The sequence below is a fragment of the Ylistrum balloti genome, unplaced genomic scaffold (genome assembly GCF_031769215.1).
Source record: "Ylistrum balloti isolate Yb309-2 unplaced genomic scaffold, AGI_CSIRO_Ybal_v1 Utg371716, whole genome shotgun sequence".
In the NCBI taxonomy this organism is placed as follows: domain Eukaryota; kingdom Metazoa; phylum Mollusca; class Bivalvia; order Pectinida; family Pectinidae; genus Ylistrum; species Ylistrum balloti.
Window position 1 is genome coordinate 53411 of NW_026782864.1, and position 17220 is coordinate 70630.

The following is a 17220-nucleotide window of genomic DNA, read 5'->3' on the forward strand; positions in this document are numbered from 1 at the left end:
GGGTCTGACATACTGGCAATGTCACGGGTCTGACTGACTGGCAATGTCACGGGTCCGACAGACTGGCAATGTCACGGGTCTAACAGACTGGCAATGTCACGGGTCCGACAGACTGACAATGTCACGGGTCTGACGGATTGGCCATGTCTCGGGTCTAACAGACTGGCAATGTCACGGGTCCGACAGACTGGCAATGTCACGGGTCTGACAGACTGACAATGTCACGGGTCTAACAGACTGACAATGTCACGGGTCTGACAGACTGACAGACTGGCAATGTCACGGGTCCGACAGACTGGCAATGTCACGGGTCTAACAGACTGGCAATGTCACGGGTCTAACAGACTGGCAATGTCACGGGTCCGACAGACTGGCAATGTCACGGGTCTAACAGACTGGCAATGTCACGGGTCTAACAGACTGGCAATGTCACGGGTCCGACAGACTGACAATATCACGGGTCTGACAGACTGACAAAGTCACACCATTAAACTGCCATCAGAATGTGACGAAATACGCTTGATTCGGATTGTTTTCTTTGAACAAGGGAAGCCAGATCTAAGATTTTCTTGTAAATTATTTTATTATCTCTTGATTTCATTTGTAAAAGCACGTGACCGAGAGGAATTTGAACCAAGCGTTGTATTCATCAAATGCCCTGACAATTATTATATGTATAATGAGGGATTGTGCTGTGACCAAAGTTTACGGTTAGGGGCAACTTTGACACACAACCAAACAAAGAACTCAGACAAATCAATGAATTAACCTACTGAAGATACTTCATACGGCTAGGTAGAGTGATATGTGTTACCTTATAGTGTAGCACGAGAAATGTATCCCGTGTACTCAGAACAGATAAATACGACGTAGATAAGGTGTTCTGAGCAAGTCCATCGCGGGACCAGTTTGTCCATTGAAATAATTGAAACATATTTTATTGTAACAAATACAATGGGACTGGGCATAAGTTTTACAACTTATGTTAAACCACATGAAGTTTGGCAATGTCACAAGACAACAGACATGGCAAGTACATAACTACACGGAGAGAGAAAGAGAGAGAGAGAGGGAGAGAGAGAAAGAGAGAGAGAGGGGGTGGGGGGTGGGGGGGTGTCATAAATACAATTCATGCAATAAAGCATTCTATCTTAAACGGACAACACTTTGAATTATATCCCAATGAATTAATAAGCTAATGTGTTCTGATGTTAGATAATTATACCAACACACGTACAAATCATTTCAAAATAAATAAATGTTTTCAATACGTAACAATATGTAATATTGTACAGTAAACAATGAAAGTCGATTAATGAGTGAGAACGTGATTCTAGTTGGATTAGTTTGACAAGAGGTATTGTCGGGAATCATATGTAGAAGTAAGAGGTTCCTTATAGCTAGCTCTAACTAGGCTAACACCACACAATTATCTTATGTGAAGCGTGGTACTGACGACGCGATGTTGATGTGATTAAACCATTTGATGATTTCATGTGATTGGCAGCCATATTTAGCTATATTGTCTCTTATATAATGCCTGCAATTACATTTGTTACGACCATGTAATTTTTATTTTCAAGATTTTCAAATGTTTGAAAGCTTTGATAAGAATCAATCCATCCATTGCCTTGAATAAGACCAATTATAATAAGAACACTACTTGAGATGTTCAGTGTGATCGATTTTGATAATTTAAAAATCTCATGTTTACATACTGTGTGATTTCCGTGACATAACTAAATTATCTATATATGGACACGGTCCAATCGAACGCGCCACATGGACACTGTGCTATCGAACGCGCCACATAACATACGTTACTAACCAAACGACAAACGTATATCTATTGATCGACTTGCGCTCTGTGAGTTGTTTTACTCTTGTCAATTCGAACCTATCTATTAATAATGCCAAACAGACACACCAAAAAACCAAACTGAAGTGGCATTCTAAAGAGCTATGAATGTCACAGCCTGATCACTGAAGCCATCATGATACTGACGCAGAATGGCGGGTTATCACCGTCCTTGATGGAAATAGCGAAATTGACAGTTAAACTATTTTGAAATTAATGTTTTTAAGACAATAGTTCTATTTTTCTAAATTTCTCTATGCGAGTAAATTTTAATACCCGGTAGTCCGTTGCTTAAATGTTTTAAAATATTATCCCTGTACACAACTAAACGACATGATATTACTTCCAATGGACGTGAAATTGACAAGCTATGGCTGTTGTTCTATTTATGACCGACCACGTTCCAAACTCTATAGATTGTTTATCTAAACAATAATCCATTTCAACATCAACAAACCACAGGCAACAATCTACATCACAGTGAAACACAATAAGAAAGTAAATTTTGTCAGGAATTAAAACAAGATTGACCACAAATAGACCACCGTGAATTGCAAACCTGTATATCAGCATTATAAGCCAATTAAAACCAAATGTCGTACTTATGGTACAGCATTGGTAAAAAAAACACCATGATTGGTCCGTTAAAAAAGCATTGACAACAATCCAAGCAATTCTGAACGGTCAAATAGTAAATTATCAATAACTTGTATTTTACTGACTAGTCAAAGAACCAAGCATCGGCAACAATTCACACAATGAGTTAATTAGCCAAACAAATGCGAAACGCTCCACAAATAGCAGTCATTGCCAGCTCCTGCAAACAATACGAAAATGTGGCTTTAAATCTACGTCAAAGTGACCGACCTATATATAGCCTAAACACACGTCACAGTGCACGTGATGCTTCACACAGTGTTTTTACCTATCCTTGCTCTTTTTCTTTGCTATTTGTTGAATGATGGGTTCCAGGTCAGTAAACTCCTGATATATAGATCTGTACAGGAAAATCAAACACATCGATGAAATGTTAGAGGGAGAACATTGGTGGCCAGTTCGTGTCCATCGGTACAGAAGACACTGGAAAGGTTGTTTAACACTCGTGCTGACAGGGTGAGGTAGATATTAGCAGCTTTGGTCTCCACCATCTTGGATCAAATAAAAATACAGGGCAATGGGAAAGAGAGGATATGGATAAATTAATTCTAAAAGTCATTCCCTGTTATTAGTATTCACTAGTATGTCCTAAAATAAGGTAAGTAATTGGCATTGTCTAAAATAGGTCTGATCTCTCAGAGTTACGTCCCTTCGCTTTACTTTACCAGTACTCTATCCGGAGGGAAAAAATAAAGCTGGCAAAACTAATGTTTCTGAGTGTTGAGATTGATAGTATAGTTTAACATAGGTCGAGAATGCGGTTGTCTCCCCTTACGACGGACCGCCATGTAGTTAGAACTAATTGATTGATCCGTTTTCTTTCGTTTTATGAATCTTACAAAATTACGGCAGAAATATTGTCTAAATAGTTTTGTTAGAATGTAGACAGTCATTCATAACCCAATGCAAAGACACATTCACTGTGATGTTTGCCGAACATTCAATGTAAATACTGAGTCAAATTTGTATTTGAATTACTGTATAGAGCGTGTACACCCCTGTCAAGATATCTGGAGGTTTGGTAAATGGTGGGCGGTCCTCGTGTCATGATTGTATACCTACACTCTAAGTAAGGTTTTACCGTGTTATAAGACCTTATCTAATTGTAAAAGTATTATGCAACTAAAACACGTACCACGAGTTGCAATGGATGCACCTAAGCATATTAAGTCGTGCGCGATACACAGTGAATTGATGTATACATAATGCATATGCCGTAGTTAAAATTGTGGGGATTAAATAAAATTCCATTGCTGAAATTTGTTCAGACTTTACAACACACTGCGCCCCTGATCAGACTGAAATGCTGAGAGTTAAGAATTAAGTATGGTAAAGGTGTTCCGGGATCCGTCCATCTTATCAAACTTTATATCGAATATAACTTGTTTTCATATTTAAAAACACTAGTTGACCACGCCCATACCCCATAGACGCTATCAAAACCCATATACATATTAGCCGAACGTGACGGCCAGGAATAATTTATTTCTAAATTATTAAAGACGACTGATAAAATAATATGGATTTTCTATTGCGGCGTTGTTAAGTCCACGATTCCCGATATAGATGTCAACATTCCAGTACCACGATTCCCGTGATAGATGTCAATATTCCAGTACCTCGATTCCCGTGATATATGTCAACATTCCAGTACCACAATTCCCGTGATAGACGTCAACATTCCAGTACCACGATTCCCATGATAGATGTAACATCCCAGTACCACGATTCCTGTTATAGACGTCAACATCCCAGTACCACGATTCCTGTGATAGACGTCAACATCCCAGTACCTCGATTCCCGTGATAGATGTCAACATCCCAGTACCACGATTCCCGTGATAGATGTAACATCCCAGTACCACGATTCCCGTGATTGATGTTTACATCCCATTACCACGATTCCCGTGATAAATGTCAACATTCCAGTACCTCGATTCCCGTGATAAATATCAACATTCCAGTACCTCGATTCCCGTGATAGATGTCAACATCCCAGTACCTCGATTCCCGTGATAAATGTCGACATTTCAGTACCTCGATTCCCGTGATAGATGTAACATCCCAGTACCACGATTCCCGTGATAGATGTAACATCCCAGTACCACGATTCCCGTGATAGATTTAACATCCCAGTACCACGATTCCCGTGATAAATGTAACATCCCAGTACCACGTTTCCCGTGATATATGTCAACATCCCAGTACCACGATTCCCGTGATAGATGTCAACATCCCAGTACCACGATTCCCGTGATAGATGTCAACATCCCAGTACCACGACTCCCGTGATATATGTCAACATCACAGTACCACGATTACCGTGATAGATGTCAACATCCAAGTACCACGATTCCCGTGATAGATGTAAACATCCCAGTACCACGATTCCCGTGATAGATGTAACATCCCAGTACCACGATTCCCATGATAGATTTAACATCCCAGTACCACGATTCCCGTGATAGATGTAACATCCCAGTACCACGTTTCCCGTGATATATGTCAACATCCCAGTACCACGATTCCCGTGATAGATGTAACATCCCAGTACCACGTTTCCCGTGATATATGTCAGCATCCCAGTACCACGATTTCCGTGATAGATGTCAACATTCCAGTACCACGATTCCCGTGTTAGATGTCAACATCCCAGTACCACGATTCCCGTGATAAATGTCAACATCCCAATACCATGATTCCCGTGATAGATGTCAACATCCCAGTACCACGATTCCCGTGATATATGTAAACATCCCAGTACCACGATTCCCGTCATAGATGTCAATATCCCAGTACCACGATTCCCGTGATAGATGTCAATATCCCAGTACCACGATTCCTGTGATAGATGTCAACATCCCAGTACCACGATTCCCGCGATAGATGTCAACATTCCAGTACCACGATTCCTGTGATAGATGTAAATTTCCAGTACCACGATTCCCGTGATATATGTCATCATTCCAGTACCACGATTCCTGTGATAGACGTCAACATCCCAGTACCACGATTCCCGTGATAGATGTCAATATTCCAGTACCTCGATTCCTGTGATAGACGTCAACATCCCAGTACCACGATTCCTGTGATAGACGTCAACATCCCAGTACCACGATTCCCGTGATAGATGTCAACATCCCAGTACCACGATTCCCATGATAGATGTCAACATTCCAGTACCTCGATTCCCGTGATAAATGTCAACATTCCAGTACCACGATTCCCGTGATAGACGTCAACATTCCAGTACCACGATTCCCGTGATAGATGTAACATCCCAGTACCACGTTTCCCGTGATATATGTCAGCATCCCAGTACCACGATTTCCGTGATAGATGTCAACATTCCAGTACCACGATTCCCGTGTTAGATGTCAACATCCCAGTACCACGATTCCCGTGATAAATGTCAACATCCCAATACCATGATTCCCGTGATAGATGTCAACATCCCAGTACCACGATTCCCGTGATATATGTAAACATCCCAGTACCACGATTCCCGTCATAGATGTCAATATCCCAGTACCACGATTCCCGTGATAGATGTAACATCCCAGTACCACGATTCCTGTGATAGATGTCAACATCCCAGTACCACGATTCCCGCGATAGATGTCAACATTCCAGTACCACGATTCCTGTGATAGATGTAAATTTCCAGTACCACGATTCCCGTGATATATGTCATCATTCCAGTACCACAATTCCCGTGATAGACGTCAACATCCCACTACCACGATTCCCATGATAGATGTAACATCCCAGTACCACGATTCCTGTTATAGACGTCAACATCCCAGTACCACGATTCCTGTGATAGACGTCAACATCCCAGTACCACGATTCCCGTGATAGATGTCAACATCCCAGTACCACGATTCCCGTGATAGATGTCAACATCCCAGTACCTCGATTCCCGTGATAAATGTCAACATTCCAGTACCACGATTCCCGTGATAGACGTCAACATTCCAGTACCACGATTCCCGTGATAGATGTCAACATCCCATTACCACGATTCCCGTGATAGATGTAACATTCCAGTACCACGATTCCCGTGTTATATGTCAATATCCCAGTACCACGATTCCCGTGATAGATGTAACATCCCAGTACCACGATTCCCGTGATAGATGTCAACATTCTAGTACCACGATTCCCGTGATAGATGTCAACATCCCAGTACCACGATTCCCGTGATAGATGTCAACATCCCAGTACCACGATTCCCATGATAGATGTAACATCCCAGTACCACGATTCCCGTGATATATGTCAACATCCCAGTACCACGATTCCCGTGATAGATGTCAACATCCCAGTGCCACGATTCCCGTGATAGATGTCAACATCCCAGTACCACGATTCCCGTGATAGATATAAACATCCCAGTACCACGATTCCCGTGATAGACGTCAACATCCCAGTACCACGATTCCCGTGATAGATGTCAACATCCCAGTACCACGATTCCCATGATAGATGTCAACATTCCAGTACCACGATTCCCGTGATAAATGTCAACATTCCAGTACCACGATTCCCGTGATAGACGTCAACATTCCAGTACCACGATTCCCGTGATAGATGTCAACATCCCAGTACCACGATTCCCGTGATAGATGTAACATTCCAGTACCACGATTCCCGTGATAGATGTAACATCCCAGTACCACGATTCCCGTAATAGATGTCAACATTCTAGTACCACGATTCCCGTGATAGATGTCAACATCCCAGTACCACGATTCCCGTGATAGATGTCAACATCCCAGTACCACGATTCCCATGATAGATGTAACATCCCAGTACCACGATTCCCGTGATATATGTCAACATCCCAGTACCACGATTCCCGTGATAGATGTAAACATCCCAGTACCACGATTCCCGTGATATATTTCAACATTCCAGTACCACGATTCCCGTGATAGATGTAAATTTCCAGTACCACGATTCCCGTGATATATGTCAACATTCCAGTACCACGATTCCCGTGATAGATGTCAACATCCCAGTACCATGATTCCCGTGATATATGTCAACATCCCAGTACCACGATTCCCGTGATATATGTAAACATCCCAGTACCACGATTCCCGTGATAGATGTCAACATTCCAGTACCACGATTCCCGTGATAGATGTTGATTGCTGACCTACAAAGCTCATGGTTTGGACGGATGCAGATTCGTTAAAATCATGGAAACGGTTAAAGTAACAACCACGGCCTCATTAACAAGTTGCCTGTTGTCTTTCACAATAGTTTTACTTATTAGTTCACTCTCGCTATCGGATTGATGTTTTGCGTTAACACTTTGATACGTGTATTATATTAGAATGCAGTGAATAGCTAGAAAATTGTTTGATTAACCTTAAATATGACAGCGATAGTTAGTTTGAAAACTACTACTTTAGTATTGTGCACAATAAACTGTAAACAATTTTGTTTCTTTATATGGTGAACGTACATGTAATTACTAATTGGAGCGCATACAATAATCATAACCGTCAGTTTTCTGTAGAATTTTTGCCGTACATTACTATATTTGGGAATTCACTACATATAGACAAACAGCTAACGAACGACAGAGGTGTGGTCGATTACAGGAACGACAACTCTTGTAGATTTGATCTCTGACATAACCAGACGTCAGTCAGGTGACCCAGTTTCTAACATTCACGCTTTGCTATTGTGTTACAACACGTGGTGTAACACTTCTTGACCGGTAAAGTCATCCATTGTTTTCTTGTTGTAACGGTCGGGTGATTTCATACTGTTAACCAACCCAGATCAATATTGTTTATTTGACCACAAAACTTTATGGTGGCCCGTTTTAAGTTAATAGATTGGGGTCGACATGTAAAGACGTTGAATGTCTATATCATACACTCCGAAATCTAATACGGAAAATGGGCAATAAAATGTCTTTATTGTACTGTATATTGAACCTCACTGGAACAGAACACTTGACAGTCTGTAAAGATGGGGTAGTGAAGGAGAATTTAAAAAAAAACAAAGGGGACATTTTTATTGTCACTTTGATATATAAATGTTGTTAATATCCTCTTTATAGTCATAACACCTCAATCAATGTAATATCATCTATAGTTATCACACCTGTAATACCATCTATAGTTATCACACCTGTAATACAATCTATAGGTATCATACCTGTAATACCATCTATAGTTATCACAACTGTAATACCATCTATAGTTATCACACCTGTTATCACACCTGTAATACCATCTATAACTATCACACCTGTAATACCATCTATAACTATCACACCTGTAATACCATCTATAACTATCACACCTGTAATACCATCTATAGTTATCACACCTGTAATACCATCTATAGGTATCACACCTGTAATACCATCTATAGTTATCACACCTGTAATACCATCTATAACTATCACACCTGTAATACCATCTATAGTTATCACAACTGTAATACCATCTATAGTTATCACACCTGTAATACCATCTATAGGTATCACACCTGTAATACCATCTATAGTTATCACACCTGTAATACCATCTATATGTATCACACCTGTAATACTATCTATATGTATCACACCTGTAATACCATCTATACTATCACACCTGTAATACCATCTATAGGTATCACACCTGTAATAGGTATCACATCTATAGGTATCACACCTGTAATACCATCTATCAGGTATCACACCTGTAATACCATCTATAACACCTGTATAACACCTGTAATACCATCTATACCTGTAATACCATCTATAACTATCACACCTGTAATACCATCTATAGGTATCACACCTGTAATACCATCTATAGGTATCACACCTGTAATACCATCTATAGGTATCACACCTGTAATACCATCTATAGGTATCACACCTGTAATACCATCTATAGTTATCACACCTGTAATACCATCTATAACTATCACACCTGTAATACCATTTATAACTATCACACCTGTTATACCATCTATAGGTATCACACCTGTAATACCATCTATAACTATCACACCTGTAATACCATCTATAGTTATCACACCTGTAATACCATCTATAGGTATCACACCTGTAATACCATCTATAGGTATCACACCTGTAATACCATCTATAGGTATCACACCTGTAATACCATCTATAGTTATCACACCTGTAATACCATCTATAACTATCACACCTGTAATACCATCTATAGGTATCACACCTGTAATACCATCTATAACTATCACACCTGTAATACCATCTATAACTATCACACCTGTAATACCATCTATAGGTATCACACCTGTAATACCATCTATAACTATCACACCTGTAATACCATCTATAACTATCACACCTGTAATACCATCTATAGGTATCACACCTGTAATACCATCTATAGGTATCACACCTGTAATACCTTATATAGTTATCACACCTGTAATACCATCTATATCTATCACACCTGTAATACCATCTATAGGTATCACACCTGTAATACCATCTATAGTTATCACACCTGTAATACTATCTATAGGTATCACACCTGTAATACCATCTATAGGTATCACACCTGTAATACCATCTATAACTATCACACCTGTAATACCATCTATAGGTATCACACCTGTAATACCATCTATAACTATCACACCTGTAATACCATATATAGGTATCACACCTGTAATACCATCTATAGGTATCACACCTGTAATACCATCTATAGGTATCACACCTGTAATACCATCTATAACTATCACACCTGTAATACCATCTATAGGTATCACACCTGTAATACCATCTATAGGTATCACACCTGTAATACCATCTATAGGTATCACACCTGTAATACCATCTATAGGTATCACACCTGTAATACCATCCTATCACACCTGTAATACCATCTATAGGTATCACACCTGTAATACCATCTATAACTATCACACCTGTAATACCATCTATAGGTATCACACCTGTAATACCATCTATAGGTATCACACCTGTAATACCCTATCTATAGTAATACTATCACACCTGTAATACCATCTATCACACCTGTATCACTATCACACCTGTAATACATCTGTATCATCACCTGTAATACCATCTATAACTATCACACCTGTAATACCATCTATAGGTATCACACCTGTAATACCATCTATAGGTATCACACCTGTAATACCATCTATAGGTATCACACCTGTAATACCATCTATAGGTATCACACCTGTAATACCATCTATAACTATCACACCTGTAATACCATCTATAGGTATCACACCTGTAATACCATCTATAGGTATCACACCTGTAATACCATCTAATACCATCTATAGGTATCACACCTGTAATACCATCTATAGGTATCACACCTGTAATACCATCTATAGGTATCACACCTGTAATACCTATGTATCACACCTGTAATACCATCTATAACTATCACACCTGTAATACCATCTATAGGTATCACACCTGTAATACCATCTATAGGTATCACACCTGTAATACCAACTATAGGTATCACACCTGTAATACCATCATCTATAGGTATCACACCCATCTATAGGTATGTAATACCATCTATAGGTATCACACCTGTAATACCATCTATAGGTATCACACCTGTAATACCATCTATAACTATCACACCTGTAATACCATCTATAACTATCACACCTGTAATACCATCTATAGGTATCACACCCATCTATAGTTATCACACCTGTAATACCATCTATAGGTATCACACCTGTAATACCATCTATAGGTATCACACCTGTAATACCATCTATAGGTATCACACCTGTAATACCATCTATAACTATCACACCTGTAATACCATCTATAGGTATCACACCTGTAATACCATCTATAGGTATCACACCTGTAATACCATCTATAGGTATCACACCTGTAATACCATCTATAACTATCACACCTGTAATACTGTAATATCTATAGGTATCACATAGGTATCACACCTGTAATCACTATAGGTATCACACCTGTAATACCATCTATAGGTATCACACCTGTAATACCATCTATAGGTATCACACCTGTAATACCATCTATAGGTATCACACCTGTAATACCATCTATAACTATCACACCTGTAATACTATCTATAGGTATCACACCTGTAATACCATCTATAGGTATCACACCTGTAATACCATCTATAACTATCACACCTGTAATACCATCTATAGGTATCACACCTGTAATACCATCTATAGGTATCACACCTGTAATACCATCTATAGGTATCACACCTGTAATACCATCTATAGGTATCACACCTGTAATACCATCTATAGGTATCACACCTGTAATACCATCTATAGGTATCACACCTGTAATACCATCTATAGGTATCACACCTGTAATACTATCTATAGGTATCACACCTGTAATACCATCTATAACTATCACACCTGTAATACCATCTATAGGTATCACACCTGTAATACCATCTATAGGTATCACACCTGTAATACCATCTATAGGTATCACACCTGTATATCACACCTGTAATACCATCTATAGGTATCACACCTGTAATACCATCTATAGGTATCACACCTGTGTAATACTATAGGTATCACACCTGTAATACCATCTATAGGTATCACACCTGTAATACCATCTATAGGTATCACACCTGTAATACCATCTATAGGTATCACACCTGTAATACCATCTATAGTTATCACACCTGTAATACCATCTATAGGTATCACACCTGTAATACCATCTATAGGTATCACACCTGTAATACCATCTATAGGTATCACACCTGTAATACCATCTATAGGTATCACACCTGTAATACCTATCACACCTGTAATACCATCTATAGGTATCACACCTGTAATACCATCTATAGGTATCACACCTGTAATACCATCTATAGGTATCACACCTGTAATACCATCTATAGGTATCACACCTGTAATACCATCTATAGGTATCACACCTGTAATACCATCTATAGGTATCACACCTGTAATACCATCTATAGGTATCACACCTGTAATACCATCTATAGTTATCACACCTGTAATACTATCTATAGGTATCACACCTGTAATACCATCTATAGGTATCACACCTGTAATACCATCTATTGGTATGGAGGGAGAAACAGACCGATATCTTCAGCATCTTTGTCGGTATCATTGATCCTATTTCAAAGTTCCTTTAGTGTAATCATCAAATTAACTACACACACAGCTAGTACACATGACTGTCTCATTCTCTACTTTACTGCATTAGCTATAAACATCTCTCTTTTGTGTTTTGTAGGCGTGATGTAAACTGTGCAATAATTGTGCAGTATTTGTACCATATATATCCGGAACCATATTTGGTATTCCTCGTGCTCCCTATATTTGGTATCCTCGTGCTTCCTATATTTGGTATCCTCGTGCTGTCTATATTTGGTATCCTCGTGCTCCCGGTGTTTGGTATTCTCGTGCTTCCTATATTTGGTATCCTCGTGCTGCCTATATTTGGTATCCTCGTGCTCCCTATATTTGGTATCCTCGTGCTCCCTATATTTGGTATCCTCTTGTCCCTGTGTTTGGTATTCCTCGTGCTTCCTATATTTGGTATCCTCGTGCTCCCTATATTTGGTATCCTCGTGCTTCCTATATTTGGTATCCTCGTGCTGTCTATATTTGGTATCCTCGTGCTCCCTATATTTGGTATCCTCGTGCTGCCTATATTTGGTATCCTCGTGCTGCCTATATTTGGTATCCTCGTGCTCCCTATATTTGGTATCCTCGTGCTGCCTATATTTGGTATCCTCGTGCTCCCTATATTTGGTATCCTCTTGTCCCTGTGTTTGGTATTCCTCGTGCTTCCTATATTTGGTATCCTCGTGCTTCCTATATTTGGTATCCTCGTGCTCCCTACATTCGGTATCCTCGTGCTTCCTATATTCGGTATCCTCGTGCTCCCTATATTTGGTATCCTCGTGCTTCCTATATTTGGTATTCCTCGTGCTGCCTATATTTGGTATCCTCGTGCTCCCTGTATTTGGTATCCTCTTGTCCCTGTGTTTGGTATTCCTCGTGCCTCCTACATTTGGTATCCTCGTGCTCCCTATATTTGGTATCCTCGTGCTTCCTCTATTTGGTATTCCTCGTGTTCCCTATATTTGGTATCCTCGTGCTCCCTATATTTGGTATCCTCGTGCTTCCTCTATTTGGTATTCCTCGTGCTCCCTACATTTGGTATCCTCGTGCTCCCTATATTTGGTATCCTCGTGCTTCCTCTATTTGGTATTCCTCGTGCTCCCTACATTTGGTATTCCTCGTGCTCCCTGTGTTTGGTATTCCTCGTGCTCCCTACATTTGGTATCCTCGTGCTTCCTATATTTGGTATCCTCGTGCTCTCTACATTTGCTATCCTCGTGCTCTCTACATTTGGTATCCTCGTGCTTCCTATATTTGGTATCCTCGTGCTTCCTATATTTGGTATCCTCGTGCTCCCTATATTTGCTATCCTCGTGCTTCCTCTATTTGGTATTCATCGTGCTTCCTAAATTTGGAATCCTCGTACTTCCTTGAATCATGCTTAAAATGAAACCTCCACAGGACATCTATTCTTGTAATTTTCTAGTATTGTTGAACATTAATAAGAGAGGTTCATGTTCTGTTACCTGATTAAAATGGAACTGTATTCCCGTGATATTTCACTCAAGATCCACAATCCATACCCTGCTATACAAATTCAAAGACTTGAATGGGGAAGAATATCTGTCAACCAGACCCATCCATCTTACCAATAAGGGAAAAAATAATTATTTTTCCCGTTGTGTGCTTTTGGGCCTTTCCGTGATGTGTTGATGTCATGACGTCATTGCTATGGGATGCATCCCCCCCTCAGGGTGAGAAGAAAGCTTAATCCCAATATGATTGAAAAAAACAAGATTCCCAAAATAACGGGTATCAGTGATCCAGCTCCACCTGTAGTGAATATCTTAGGAATAAAAATTTCCAGTTGGGGTCGTGTGCCAGCTTACAGCACAAAACATAAATCGAACAAGACTATTCTCATGGGACATCCTGAACTTCTGTGCAAGTCTTAATCTTCCTGTATAGAGAATACAAAGCATCGGACAACAGTTCGGAAATTTTACACACTTCCGTCAGCGTTATCACTAAATCAACCCAAACTACAAGGTCCCCAAAGTACTTACTGTGATGATGCTGAACGGGGTTGGACCATCTCCATATCTGCTGTCTCTCCAGTTACTTTAGAATACCGCCTGGTTTTAAGTCCGATCGCTTCCACACGGCTCTCAATTAGTACCAGTGAAAGTTTTCATAAATATAACATTAGGGATATATACGGCACTCCACAGAGCTACACAGGTAAAGTCTTACTACGGCGCTAAGTTGCCAGGCGACATCTGCTACCGTACTATATTAATCACACGACTTGTTCATTTGCCAGAGAAGTAGAAAGCTCAATGAAAAATCTAATTTAGATTTAAAAGTTATTCTGTAGAGGATTGGAGATTTATTTCTTCAATTTTATCTTAACATGATACAATATGAAGTTAAATTTCAAAAGCAGTGACATTTAAAAGTTAAATATATTGATATTTTATTGATTTAAGTAAATAGAAACGTTTTTAAACAGCGGATCGATAGTCTACTTGTAAAATGGTGGGGGGAATTACAATGAAGAAATAGGTAAACACTAAAATAACCATATTTATTTTCTATCAGCTTTCAATTAGTGATAGCACTGCGCACTGCATTCAAGTCTACTTAAATGTGAACAGGTAACATCGGCCGGTATACATTGGAGGGTTGGGATGATTGTAAACCTAATCCTACAGGCGATTAAAGATCTGAATATGTGTCGAGGGCCGCTTATCTCGACATATTCAACTAGTGTCGACAATGAATGTGTTTTAGGTGTATTTGGATAGCAAATTCAATTTAGATTTTCGAGAGTAATCATACTTACCACAGTGTAATCTCAATATTTATGTAAATATGTTTGTACAATGCAATACTAGTGTAATCACCACGTGCTCGTGACCGTATAATAAAAGTCATTAACGATTAATTCTAGTTTGATGTGGTAAATTCCGATCGGATGAATGTAAATAGTTCTCTACTATTATACGTCCGTAAATCAAGCAAGGATATTATACATCTTAATGGTTTGTACAATTTAATAGCTACCATAATTGTGTGCGTATATATACTGTTCAATTTAGGTTAGGAACCGAACTAGTTTAAGAATAACTCACTTGATTCAAGTAGGGTAGGCTTTGTTATGGTACTGTTTTGAATAATGTTTTGTCTAATTGACTCTGATTAAACACGGTCGTGCCCACCTAGAGCAGGAATTTTATAACAGACAACTAATAATTAATTAATACCCCCATAGCGCCCTCGCGAGCGCACACACACACACACGCACGCACGCACGCACACACACTCACACTCGCACATACACACACACTCGCACACACACACACGCACACACAAAGGGTTTATAGACAACGTTTCATCAATGACCTTGAAGTACCCTAGTGATGTACATTTCACTTATGATGTTCCATCTCCTTTCATAAAGTCATGAGGTCATTGCATAAATAAATATGTAGTAACCCGGTTACCCATAATATGTCAATATTTTTGGGTAGTTTCGTTAAAAATTGGTGCCTCAGTTTAGAAGTCAGGACAAGATCCCTCTATTCCTAATTTTTATTTCGTGATCATGGCAACCAAATGGCGTAGAATATTTTAAAAAAATAGTAATTACCATATTTAAAACTTTTGTGTATCAATTTTCAGCATAATCGGATATCTCCTATTCTACAAACCCATTATGTTTCCATAGTAACGGCTCTACATACATCTGATGTGTCAAATTAGGAGTTTTCATATGTTACAACATTTCACCAAGTTTCATTAAAATTGATCCGAGGATTAATGAGCTGTCATTACACAAAATCTGGAGTTCATTGACTTGGTTACCATGCTGGAAAACATGTTATATAAATATCTACACAAGATGCCTAACATAATGGTGAAGCTTTCATTGAAATTGGTTCATATAGACATGTCCTACAAAATCGGTTCATAAGGACTGGTTCTATGAAATCGGTTCATCAGGACATGTTCTATGAAACCGGTTCATAAGGACTGGTTCTACGAAATCGGTTCATAAGGACATTAAGTGACAAAATCATCACTAGCGCCGTCGTCAGGTGACGTCATATTGACGTTGTGACGCTATATTGACGTCGTGGCGTTCTCACAACTTCCTTTCGGGCTGTTCGAACGTGTTGACATCAGCGTCGTCGAAGTGTAATATAAACGCGGGTGCTTTTTTTTAAAATCTACTCCAATTTCACCTGAAATATATCTCAACGTATGATCAGAAAATGTGATTATGTGCATAGTCTTGTGCGACTTCTGTATCCCCAAACCCTTAAAAAACACCTACGTTTCTAGTCGAAAACAGCAACCTCATCTAAAGAAGTAACTCAGACAAGTTATATACAGAATAACTTTCATATTTATTCCATATCCACGACATAAGGACTGAATTTCTTTCTGTGCGACCACCTTAAGGGAATATATACCTTTACTAGTAACAGACACCAGGTATGGCACGTGATAGCCCTAAATGAACGTATTGATATTTTGTGAATACCATCCTTAAT